The sequence below is a fragment of the Passer domesticus genome, chromosome 19 (assembly GCF_036417665.1).
Source record: "Passer domesticus isolate bPasDom1 chromosome 19, bPasDom1.hap1, whole genome shotgun sequence".
NCBI classification, from domain to species: Eukaryota; Metazoa; Chordata; class Aves; order Passeriformes; family Passeridae; genus Passer; species Passer domesticus.
The window spans coordinates 7,451,784-7,464,594 of record NC_087492.1 but is presented as its reverse complement, the minus strand read 5'-3'; the positions used below and the strand labels follow the sequence as shown (position 1 = coordinate 7,464,594).

The following is a 12,811-nucleotide window of genomic DNA, read 5'->3' as shown; positions in this document are numbered from 1 at the left end:
GATTCCTGGCGGGGACCCTGACTGCGACTGGAGTCACAGCAGAGCCCAGCGATTCCTGCCACGAGTCACTTGTCACAAAATCAACGTCTTCAAGAATCCCACTGCAAACGCTTCACTGCTGGGTGCAGTGGGAACCCCTCGACCCAGGGGTGCAGTCCACTACGAGTGAAGGAGGTAAAAGAGAGTGGGAGAGAAAAATAAAGCCAAAATATGAGCCAAACCAAAGAGGGCATCTGCTTGTAGGAATTCCTTGAAGAACAGCAGTGGGATTAGTTGGCGTGCAAGACTTGCAAGTTGCTGCAGGGCTTGAGCAAGTGTATGTGGTTAGGGTTGGGTGTTACTCCTCTGGAGACAGAGAGCCTGCGTGAGGGGACAGCCGTGTGCGGGATGCTGGCGCCTCACGCTGCCTCCCTCTGCTCCCACCACGGCAGTGCCACCGTCCCTGACCGTACATATTATGGAGTATTTAGGGAGAATTTCTTCGCAGGGAGGGTGATTAGGCATTGGAGCGAGCTGCCCAGGGAGGTGGGCAGTAATTTTCCCTGGACGCGGCTCTCAGTGTTCTGTTCTGTCACAGGCTGGACGCGACGACCTCAGAGGTCTTTCCCAACATCACTGATTCTGTGATTAGCAAAAAGCCGCGTGTTTTCACCCAAAAGTCCGCAAACCAGATGTGCTTCTGGCTGGACACCACACGCTACCGAATAAAAAAAAAAAAGAAAAAAAAAGAAAAAAAAAAAAAAAGAAGGGGGGGGTTCAGTTTGTTCGGGTTCTGGGTTTTTTTTGCCTTTTTTGCCCCAAATCCCAGCGCCTCCTGGTCGCTCGCCCCCCCACCCTCAATCTCCCTCACGGCCACAGGCGCGCGCGCCCCGGGAGGCGCGGCCGCCCGCAGCCAATGGGCGGCGCGGGCGCGGGGCGGGGCGGGGCGCGGCGCGCGCCGGCCCCGCGCGGCCAATGCGGGGCGGGGCGGGCGGCGCGAACGGCGGCGGCGCCGCGGGGCGGGCGGGACCCGGCGGGAGCGCCGAGCGCAGGTGAGCGGCCCCGGCCCCGGGGCGACCCCGCCAACCGAGCCCCTCACGAACCGAGCCCCCCGCGAACCGAGACCCCCGCGCTGCGAGCCCCTCGGCAGCCGGCCGCGAGTGCCGCGCGGCGGGGACAGCCCGCGGGGACAGCCCGGGGACAGCGTCCCGGCGGCGGTGGAGGGCACCGGGTGGGATCCGGCGGTCGGCGCGGGCGGGCACGGGCGGCCGCCGCGTCCCCCGAGCTGCGGGAGCCGCCGCCGCGGCGCGGCCGGGGATGCGCCCGGCAGCTGCAGCCCCGGAGGTGATGGTTTCACCCAGCTCAAAAATAAATGGGGAAAAATAAAACCCTTCCGAAAGCTGGGGTTTGAGCGGTTCGGGCAGTGCCAGCCTTCTCTCGCCCTTTTCTCGAGGGGGCAGAGAAGGAGGTAAGAAGTGCGGAGAGCTCCGTGCAGGTTTGTCACGGCTTCCTAAGGCTCCTTGCTGCCCTTGGGATCAGCCGGAGCTCCTGGAGTTTGGGATTTCTCGTGGGTGGGTGCCGTGGGCTGAGCTCTCCTGCCCCGGCCGTGGCTCGGAGCACACACCTGGCAGCCAGGCTGGCGTGAGAGCGGCTTATCTCCCCCTCTGCTTGCCTTGGCTCTCAGGGACAGTAACCTGCAGCTCCCGATGGCATGTGTGCTGTGAGCACGGAGAACTGCTGGTCCTGCAATGATACCGCTTTCTTCAGCTGCTCCTATGAAGGTAAAATTACCGTTCTGTTGTAGGTGTAACTTAATGGAGAAGGTTTTGTTTAATAGGAAGCTGTTGCTTTTCTGTTTACAGTAGTTCCAATTCCACATTAATCTTCCCATCGTGTGTTAACTTCCTCCCTGTGAGGCATCTCTGGCAGCCTCAGTTTGTTCTGGAGTTTGACACGGGATGGCTTTGAAGTGTTGCTTTCGAAAGAGGATAAGGCGAGCAGAGAGCTGCTATCTCAGTTGCTTGAAAAGAAGAACCAAAGCCAGTGTGCTGGGCTGTGCTGCAGCATGTCCTGTGCATGGTTTGCTGCGTGAGCCCTGTGCTTGGCCTGGGGTGTCTGCTGTGAATGGGATTAAACTCCAGGCAGAGCAATAAATTTGCTTTCTTGGGCTTGCTCCCTTGGCTCTTGCCTGGAGAAAGTCGGATCTTAGCAACCAGGAGCATAAGCACCAGGCTCTTCTCATTCCAGCAAGGAGTTCAGGCATGTCATGGGTTGATATGGTCTGGAGGCTGGGCTTTAAGTCACAGTGGGTGCCAGGCCACTGGGTCCCGACAGATTTCCTTCCTTCAGGGAAGCTGTGTTCGCTGGTGTGAGGTTCCTTCTGTCTGGAGCTGTCTCCAGCTGTTTCTCCAAGAGTTTGGGATGGCTCTTGTGGGTTGGAGTGGGGTATGTGTGAGTGCTGCCAGGACAGCTCCTGGTTAAGAGGTGGGCAGAGCAGCCCATCCAGGTGCTTCTGGAGTGAAGCTGCCAGGGGACCTCGCCTGTCCTGGCACTGCCTCAGAGTTTCCCCTTCACTCTGCACAGCCAGAAGGTGCTGTACTTCTGCCATGGCTTTCAAACCTGTGCTGTGCTGCTCTGTGCTCTCTAATTAATGTGTTCATTAAACCCTAACTAGCTTTGCCTGATACAGTTAATTGTCCTTGCGCTAGCTAGACTTTCGAGGCCCAGCTTTTCTTTTGCTGGGAAGGGGTTGTGGGATTTCCCTCCCCCTGTTGGGCTCTTGTGGGGTGGCTGCAGTAGGGATGTGCTCAGCCTGCAGCAGAGGGGATGTCTGGAAGGATGGTGTCACAGTGCTCTCTTTGCTGGAGCAAGAAGCACTATTTAGGCAGTGGTCACGACAAAAATTTCTGTGTTTTAGACCTTGGCTGGGTGTGAAGAGGTGGCACTGTGCTGTGTCACTGTGCTTCAGCCAAGGCTCTGCTTGCAGAGTGGAGCATCTCTTTTTGCTGATATTTGTTCCCTGAAGTTGCTGAAGGATGTTTTAACCCTGTATTTGTACCACTGATGAACTATGGAAAGAACAGTTCTGTCTGAAAGCCAAATCTTCTCTTCAATGTCAATGCTGACCTTAGAAGAGCCTTTATAGGGTCGTTGCTACCTAGGGACAGGGGATGGAGAAATTTCTTTTATAAGAGGCTTCAGGAAAAGGCTGAGGGTGCTGCATGGCTTCTAGCAGGTTGACTTTGGTTTCCAGAGGAGGTATCTGCCTGGCTGAGGGGCAGAGAGGATAAATCCAGGCACACCAAGCCAGTGGAGAAGGGCTGTGTGTTGGTGAAGAGCTCAGTGTGAGGATTTTGTCACTGCTGGAGCTGTGGAAGGCAGTTTGGTAGGATGTGAAATCAATATATGCAATTAGTCTGCCTTGGGGAGATGCCTGGACAGAGGATACCCTTTGGTGCCCTAAAGCACAGGTGGATGGGTCTGTTCAGCTGCTCAAAGCCTTGACAAGTGCTGGGTGTAGGGGGAGGCAGGTTCTGCCTGTGTGACAGATCTCCCTCGGTTCCAGGGCCCTGTGGGATGCTGAGTGAAGCAACACAAGCAGGTGAAATGGTTTGTGTGGAGTCAGCAGCAGAGCCCAGCTTTGGGCAGCATCAGCCCATAGCAGGAGCTCTCCTGAGTGGGAAGGAGGATGGGGAAGCAGGATTTTTGGGTGGGTTTTTACCTCTAACTTGGCGTGGGGGAAGACTTCTCCTGCACAGCCTCTGGCAGATGCTTTCTGCTACTCAGCCCTGCCACTGCTGCAGCTGAGCCATCCCTTTGCTGAGAAAGAGCAAGGAAGCAAGTTACCCCTTCATCTCTGGGATGAAAGCAAGGCCTGAGCTGTCAGCCTAAAAGCCAGGTACAGAGTTGGTGTGAGATAAAATGTTCTTAGCTAGTGTCTTGAACTGTAGCAAAGCCGACCCCTCTGAGGACAACCAGGTATTCAGTAACCCTTGTGAAAATTCTTCCTCTTATGTCTTTGTCTTCATGGTTGCTTCCCTGATTTTCAATATTTTTTTCCATTTTTTAAGGGGCACGGGATGTCACTTGCTTTAAGAAGCAAACATCCAGCACAGAGGAAGGTGACCCAGTCACCAAAATTACGTGGTTGAAAAAGGAATGTGTGTGGCTGGCTGTGGGAATGACTGAAGTGTGCAAAGCAATTGTTGACTTAATGCAGTCATCAAGGCAGGTCTGAAGGTTGGTTAGGGATATTTGTGATGAATAAAGTGTCAGGTACAGCTGGTAAGTGGATAATACAAAAAATGCCACGTGGTCAAGCATGTTGTTTTAATTGAGACAGTGGTTAAGCTTAGCATGGTTGGAAAAAAGTGTCTGAAGCCTTCTAAAGAGAACAGATCCTAATAACTGATAAACTGGAGAGGGATACTCATCTAAAAGATGGTGTGGTGGGAAGGAGCCACAGTGATTTTCATCCATGAGTGGGAGGGTGGCTGTTGATTTGTGGTGGTGGCTGAGGTGTGAGTAGATGTGTTCCAGCCCTTCAGAAACAGGGGTGGTTCTCAGGCTTGTGTATTTGGCCACAGGTGATGACTTTACAGATTGAGTTCTTAATCACAAAAAAAGATTTTATAGACTGTGTCATTGATGCTGAGGTGCAGTCAAGGACTGCAGAACTTGCAGTTCTAACTTGCTTAGGAATTTGCAGCCTGGATTTGTTGGTCACTTCTACTGGTTTAAGTTTTTGGAAAGATTTTCATGTTTCATTGCACTCTTCAGTTTTATTACATATTTTATATATTCATTCCTATTTTATATATTAGATATTCACTTTATTTTATAGTTTTGGCACAAGTGATATGGATATAAACAGAGGGAGAAGTACAAATGTCTTATGTCAAGTGCCTGGCACTGGAGAAATTGTCAAGTCCCTGACACTGGAGAAGTTTTGTTGTTTTCAGGTGCTGGTGTCCCTGGATGGGGAGGTTCTCCTTAAAGCCCAAACCCTCTTGAGGACACAGCTTCTCTGTGGGCTGAGGCTGGCAACTGAAAGGCAGGGCTGTCCCATTGCAGCTGGGAGCTTCATATCCCACAAAGCTGCTGGTTTAGGGAGTGAACCTGGCCAAGTATAAACCCTTGTGTTTTATTTCGTGATGGCACTCAGTGAGCTGAGTCATGCTTTGTGCATAAGGTGTGGTTTCTTGAGGACTTGTTTCTTTTGGGTTGCTGCCCTGGTTACTTTTGGGTGAGTACTGCTGAAATAGTTGTAGTTCTTTTTTGCTAGAATTTCTGTGGGATGAATTTAGGCTGCTTGTGTCTGGGGTGATTTCTGTGTTTCTGCAGAGTGGTGGCTGTGGAATGTTGCGATGAATTCTTCAGTACTGTTCAGAGAATTGATGGTGATGTTGTTAGCTATTTAATAGTGACTGCTCTAATTATTCTGGTGTGAGTGTAAACAGCAAGGCTGTGATGTGCTGGAGCAGCACTTGAATATGTGTCTTTCTGAGATGCAGACATGCTTCTCCTTTCTCCTGTTCCTGGGCTGTAGTCTCTGTAGCCTTGGACAAGCAGAAAAGCCATGCAGGTCCAGCTTTCCTTTCTGCTGGTCCTGGTGCCCAGTGGCAACTGCTTCCCTGAAGGCAGTGCAGCCAAATTCTTGGCCTCACTTTTTTTGCTGCCTTCTGCAGTTCCCTGTCTCCAGTGGTTTGCACTCACTCACAGCACTGTAAGGGAGGACTGTCCTTTTTAGAGCTGGGGTGTTGGTGGGAGTCCTTGCTGCACAGCAGAGGGGCCTGTTGAGCACAGAGCTCTGTGCCAAGGTGGAAGAGAGCAGATCCCTGAAGCCTGCAGCTCCTGTGCAACATCCCATGAATATTTCTGGGGTGTGCTGATTGTTTTTCTCAGCCAAGTGACACTGTGATTTTGTGACCTTGTGAGGACAGAGCATTGAGTGCTGGGGAAACCCAGGCTAAATAACTCTTTCTGAGGATGTGTTAGTGTTGTATTTGTGACTGTTTGGGATGGAGATGAGTGTGAATCAGTGGTCCCAAGGGATGTGAGATCATCCTACCCTGCTGACCTGGGCTGTGGTGCCTGTGTGGCAGTGCAGTGCTGTGCTGGAGCCCTGCTCCCAGTCAGGTGCTGCTGCTCTCCTCCTGCTGCTCCTCAGCTGTGCCTCTGCTGCAGAGATTGGTCAATATTCTGTCTTGCAGTCTTGTGAGTGCAGCAGAGCCCAGACCACCCACTCCATAGTTTGTCGTGGTTTTGCTTTGCTTCTGCAGGGTGTATTTACTAACTCCAAGACTATTTTGCTGTCATGAGACTGTGTCGTGGGTGCCTGTCTCCTCTTCCCTCTCCCACTCCCAGCACTAGTTCAGATTTCCATTCTACAGAACAGAAGTGAGTCCTAAACCCCCAAAAGAGGTGCTGAGGATGGATTTGCTGTATACAAATAACATGGGCACAGCCCTCTGAAACCCAGAGTTGGAGGCTGTCACATCTGCAGTAGATAAAGCTGAAAGACTTGGGCAGCAGTAGCAAAAAAAAAGAGCCAGCACAGCTTTGCAGAGTAGTGTGTGCATGTGTGTACCTACCTGAGGCTGCCTCTAATTATCACAGCTCCCCTGCTGTCCTGATGTTGAATCCAGCCCTGTCAAAGTTACTCTCAACTACCTCCTGCCTTTGTGCTTACTCACCATGGTACTGGCAGCATGCAGGCATTGCCAGAGCTTTTCTCCTGCCCCTGCCCCTCCTCGTGTGCTGGATGCTGCTGGTGGCCTTTGTCTGCTCTGCTGCTCTAATGTGGTCCCTCAGAGGGAATTTGGGATGCTCAAAGGGACCCCTGCCTAGAAGAGGGTGTATAGCTGTTGCTTCATGCTGGGTATCTGCTACCAGACCCTCCCTCTCCCTCATTCCAGCCCTGCCCGTGGCGTCTGGACTGTGGCAAGGAGCTGAACGATGTGTGAGCTGCCTCCTCATTTGGAGCCTGGCAAGGATGTGATCTGAGCAGGAACCACAGCTCCACTGGGAAGGAGGCATCCTTCCCATCCTTCCTGCAGTGTGTGAGCAGTGACTGATGGTAGCATGAAGTAAAAAGGATGAATTTGCCTCTCAGTTAGTTGAGTGCTGCCTTGGAGAAGTGTGTTCTGTTGCTTCAGAGCTTCCTCCCTGTCTTTTGCCAGTGCTTACAGCTCAGTGTGGAAAACTGGGAGGGAAAGAGAGAGAACTGGGTTTGGATACTGGTGATGTATAAAGGTGCTAACCCTAAGCCAAAGAAATCAAGGCAGGAGGACTTGGGGCAGTGTTCCTATGACAAATTATTACAGTACACATGTGGAAGCCAACCACTTAAATCAGTCAAATCTTAATTTTGACACTTCCTAATACCTGATTTTGGAGATGCTGTCTGGGTAGTGCTGCTTTGGGATATTATTTGTGCTGGAACCAAGGGTTTGGGTCTGCTTGCTAATGGTGTGCCTGCTTCAAGTGGCAGTATGAGGAGGAAAGTCATCTGCTGACCTCTCACTGATGAGGTGCTTTGATGCTGAAATCTGGGTTGAGCTTTCTGTGGCTGTCAGGCAGCTTGGCTGACAAAGGTTAATGCTATCTGAGGCCAGCAGGCAGAGTGTAAAACAGACCTGAGATGAGTCTTGGAGCCCTTCTGTGTCAGCACCTCATCCCCAGGCTGAAAGATGGGGCTGGGAAAGTGAAAGATCTCCAAGTGCAGGTTGTTAGGCCAGTCCTTGCTGAGTGCAGGGGGAGCAGGAGTGTGTACCCTCAGGGCTGGGGTATGGGGTATGAGCAGGGTGAGATTTGTTATAGCAGTGAGAACAACATCCTCTGGCTCAGCTCGTCCTATGGTAGTAGTGGGCATGAATTTCAGTGTTCTCAGCTGTGTTATTGATGTGCACTCCCAGGTTAGAGAGATCAGGCATCTCTTCCAGGGTGCTGTGTCCTTTCTCATGCAGTTTGATGTGAGCACTGCTTGTAATTTGCCTTGAAGAATGGTGAAAAGGCATGCTTTATTCATAGCAATTGCTGGGAGTCCATTCCTTAATGCCAGATAGATTGATTTAAGACTGAATGCAGAATGGAACCAGTATTTTTGGTTAATTTTCAGAATTTGCTGTTTCCAAGGAGCTGAAAAGTGTCTGTACTCCACCTGAATGCCACTGGATCTGTCTTCCATGCAGAATGATTATCAGAGATGCAAGAGGACAATATGAGATTGTCCCACCTGTGGAAACTGATTCTTCTGTGGCACATCCTCTCATCCACTAAAGGAATGAAAGAGCAAAACCAATACAGCTTTCCTTGTGCTCATCCAAACATCTGCCTGCTTGCCTCACTGCTTATTGTGTTAAGAGCATAAACTTCACAGCAGGGACAGCATTTTCTCTGTGCAGCATCAGGCCCAGGTGATAACGCTGTCTGAAGTGCCACAGATCTGAGTCCAAAAATGGCACTGCCGTTTGCTCTGGGGATGCACAGAGCATTCTGTGTTACCTAAAGAGATGTTTTCTGTTTGACTCCAGAAGCAGCGTGTTGCTGGGCTGCCTTTGGTTCAGTGCCTGCCCAGAATCCCAGGGGAAGCCCCCTCCCCTCATCCCCAGGGGGGTCCCTGGCTCTCCCTGCTCTCCCTTGCTTGCTCCATGCCCGGGTGCTCCAGCCTGCTGCTGATGCCACGGCTGCAGGGCCAAGGTATTTTTGAGGTTTTGCTGTGAGCTGGGTAAAACCACCTGGATTCATTGAGGATGTTTTGTGGTTACTGCAAAGTGCTGAGAGTCTCATTCCACTAAGGCCTTGTGGAGGAAATGAAACCCGGAGCCTTTAATATTCCATGCTCTTTAGGTATGAATAAATTTTTCCTTGCCCTGAAACCTTCTCCTGCTGTGAAATCCATTCCAATCTCTTTGTCTAAGACAATCAATCTCCTTCCTTTCCTCTCTCCTCCCATGCCCCAGCTTTTATTAACCTAGAAATGTGCTGACATTTCACCATCAAACTGGTTAGGGAGCTCTGCAGAGTATTTTTGCAAGTTGTCAGTGTAGCTGCCTGCAAAAGAAGGGGAAGATGGCTCAGAGTTGCTCATCTCCTGGGGAATTTGGTTTTCCTGGCTGATGGCTTTCTGCAGAAGTGTCTGACAGCCCTGTCCATGTCCTGGTCTATCTGTTCCCCTCAAAAGGAAGGGCATCGTTGTGTTTGAATACATTTATTGTGGCAGTGCTCCCTCCTGTAGCAATCCCTGTCCCACCATGCACATGTACTGACTGGAGGCTCTGGAGCTGTCCCTTCCAGTGTCATCCCCCGTGGATCACCCAGTGCCTCTGCAGTTGTTGTTCTGCTCTCTTGGCAGGGAGCCTGTGCCTCACACTGAGCCCTTCCTGCTGCGTGCCCAGGAGGCTGAGGTGTCCCAAAAGGAGTTGTTCAGTGCTGCAGGAAGCTGGGTTGGTGGCAGGTGTGGCTCCTGAGGGGCCTGGCAGAAGCCCCTGTGCTTTCCTGGAGCAGGTGGCTGCACTCTTTGGGATGGACTGAGCTGAAGCTTGTTTGGACCTGACAGCTGATACCTTGAAGCAAAGTCATCCCAGCCACTCCTTGTTTGGTGACATTGAGAAACACTATTTCCAGGAGCAGCTTGGCTATTCCAAAGTCTTTGACCTCCTCTGAACCTCTCTGTGGCACTGGCATCTCCCAGGCTGAGCAGTGCTGGTAGTTGGGAAGTCTGAGCCAAACACAATCAGCTCTCTTGATGTTTTCCAACCTAGCAGTGCCTGGCTCTTGCTGCCCTGCCCTGCCCCATCCCTTGGCTGGAGAGATTCACCAGAGCACAGGATTTGGGGGGATCTGCTGGAGCTCCTGGAGACAGGCAGGAAGCCAAGAGCTGGAGCACAGACTGCTGAGCTGGAGGGGGTGGGAAAACCTGTCCAGAAGGGACTCTGAAGGTCCCCTGAGGTCACTGTGAAATCTGAACAGCACAGCATCACACAGTTGGGAACTGACCTGCAGAATCTGGAGCCTTAAAGGATGTGACAGGGGAAGGAATAAAACACCCCTCTGATGGCCCCTGGGAACCCACATCCTCCCTGCCTTGCTCTGTGCACAGCTGGGAACTCTGCTGGATGGCGCTGGCACCAGCTGGAGCTGGTCAAGCACCAAGAGAAGCAGCCAGCTCCCAGAAGCAAAGCAGTTCCTTCCCTTTGGAAGCTGCAATGGGAACACCTCCTAGGCACTGGGGAGGGTGGTGCTGATGCTGATGAAAGCAGATTCCTGCATTAATACCAGATGGAATGCAGCTGCTCCTTCATGTGAGAAGCTGGAAGCCTTTGGGTTCCCCACACCTCTCACAGGTGCTGGGAAGCAGCTGCTCCTTCCATGGTGCCAGTGGTCCCACGTCCAGCTCTGCAGTGTGTCAAACCAAACATGCTCTGCTGATTGGGCTGGGCAGAGTCTCCTGTCAAATTATTTGTTCTGGCTACAATTTTGTCTGCTTTGGAAACTTGTCATTTTCTAGCCTTTGGAGACCACCTCCCAGAAAGCATGGGAATTGTAAGTATTTGGACATATAATAACGATGTAATTAAAATCTTTAATTTTATTTTTCTTGTTTGAGTGTAATTCCTTTGATTTAAAGGGTGGTAGTAGCTAATTGGATTCTGGGCCAGGCTTGCACAGGCAGCCAGGGGGGAGGGACTGCAAATGAGTCTAGCCAGGAAATTGCACATTTAAATATAGTTCTTGGTAGGGTCAGCAAAACACCCAAGGGACAAATTAAGAGCAAAATTTCTACTGTAATGTGTTCATTTAGCTGCAGGCATAATCTTAAGGAAAACAAGGAAGCTTGGGAGTGAGAGGAGCAAATTTCAGGGTAGATGTCCCTTCTGTGGTGCATTTGTGTTCTGCTGCAGGTCTCATAGGCAAGTGCATCCTTCTGGCTCTGGGCTGTCTGGTACATTGGCTGATCCCAAGAAGAAACCACTGAAGGTTTTTTGGGTTTGTGGATGTTAGTGGCTTCACTGGAGGATGGAAATCTGCAATTCACATAATGCTGTGGGGCTGCTACTGCTGTTAGCAGCTCTGGCACAGATCACCTGGATCACACTGTGGGAGGGAGGTGGGACCAGCCACCCCCTCACTGCATTCCTTGGGTTAATGGGGACAGCTTTCCCTGGGAGGCTGCTGCCTTCTGGGATGGGGCATCCCCTCCCATGGCTACTGACCTGTGTCTCTGAGCTGGCATTCAGGAATGTTACTGGGGTCTGTGGCATGAGATGGATTCAACCTGAAAAAAAAAAAATTAAAAAAAGTCAGGGAATTGAAGCACTGGGATTGTCCCTTTGGAAATCTGCAGCCTTGTGTTTTTCCTGTTGGGACCTGTGACCCCTTCACAGATGGACAAGGTCATTGTCCCTGCTGGGGATGTGTGTGAGGAGTAAGCAGCCAAAGCCCAGGATGCAGGACATGGAGCACATCTGGAGCAAGCCCTGGCTGAGAGCCAGCACTGCTCCCAAGTTTGGCTAACAACATTAATTTTCCAGCCCTGCTTATTTTTTGATTCAGGCATAGCTCAGACCACGTGCAGCAGAACTCACCTACTCCCTGGTGGCACTTGGGAACAGTGTGAGAGTTAGTCCTTGGCAATTGTAATTTCCCTTGAAGACTACATTAAAGAAATGTTGCTGATGATGGGAGATGCAGAAGAGCAGCTTGTTTTATGTTTCCCAGGACCTCAGACCCAGCTCTTGGTGCTTCCCCTTTCATTTTGACTGTGTCCCTAGGGGAAGGCCACGTGTTCAGGAAGGGAGGCAGAGCTTGTTGGGAATGAAGCTTGATCCCTCATCCTTCCCCTCTCTGGAGAGCTGCAGGGCTGTTCACTCTAGCTAAATAAGATTTCATAAAAGCTGGGGACCATCCCACTTCTCCTGCAGTGTATCCACTGGAGGGAGAGCTGCCTGACAGGTCTGCAGGTGTGACCAATTGCATTGTGCATCACCTGTTTTCTATATTCTAATTAAATTGTTATTAATTATTTCCTCTTCTTTTTACATCCTATTAAACTCTTTTTATCTCACCTCACAAATTTTACTTTTTTTTTTTCCCCTCAGTTCTTTCTCCCATTCCTGGAGAGGGATCTGTGAGCAAGCAGCTGTGTGGTGTTTACCTGCCTGCCAAGTTAAACTACAACATTTAAGCTCTATTTTTAAAGCCTGCTTTGATTCTAAGCTCTTTGAGGCAAAGCTTGCCTTGCTTAAAGCATTAAGCACAGTAGGGCAGTGAGCTCTCCATTAATTGATGCTGTTGCCAGGCTATTGAAAAGTTGTAATAATGTGGCCAAATTTTCAAGTGTGGTCTAGGCTTTCTGCCTGGATGTCAGAAAGGGAAAGCTAATTACAGTGTGAACCAAGGAGAACAGGCTGGCTGGAAGGAAATGTCATTAAGGTTCTCCTCAGGTGCCAGGTCAGCCCGTGTCAAATCACAGCTGCCTCAACCTCTAAATTTCTTTTTTCATCCCTTAAATTACTAGCAAGCAATTTCTTGCAAGTGTAACCATCTTTTATAACAAGAGAATGAAAACTGGCTGTTTTCTTTAAATACAAACAATAGAGGTTTGTATTTGTGGGCTGGGGTTGCAGAAGCAGACAGGAGAGGTCATTTTCTAAGCTGGCCCTGTAGCACTGTACAGAGTGCTGGCTTCCTGCTGGCCCTGGGCTGTGCTCATGGGGGTGGTTTATCCTCTCTGACACCCTGTGGAATTGGTGTTGGGATGCCTGAGCTCCGTTTGTCTGGCAGGTGTGGCACAAATTGTGCTTCCTGAGCAGTGCTTGTCGTGCTGCAG

At 50.8% G+C, this 12,811-nt stretch overlaps 1 protein-coding gene across 6 annotated transcripts in view; it reads left to right on the top strand.

Annotated features, from left to right (window-relative positions):
• The first annotated feature begins 937 nt into the window (after nt 1–937).
• The window catches only part of CAMKK1 (calcium/calmodulin dependent protein kinase kinase 1), a 96,554-nt gene continuing 84,680 nt past the window's right edge, over nt 938–12,811 (top strand). For 2 of the 6 annotated variants that reach the window (XM_064395014.1, XM_064395017.1), the window contains exons 1-2: nt 960–1,031; nt 1,664–1,760. The gene's annotated coding sequence lies outside the window, so the exon portion shown is untranslated. Of the gene's footprint in view, nt 1,032–1,663; nt 1,761–3,741; nt 3,878–9,360; nt 10,525–12,811 lie in introns of those variants that run through there. The other 4 variants (XM_064395020.1, XM_064395016.1, XM_064395019.1 and 1 more) reach the window with 4 other exon arrangements.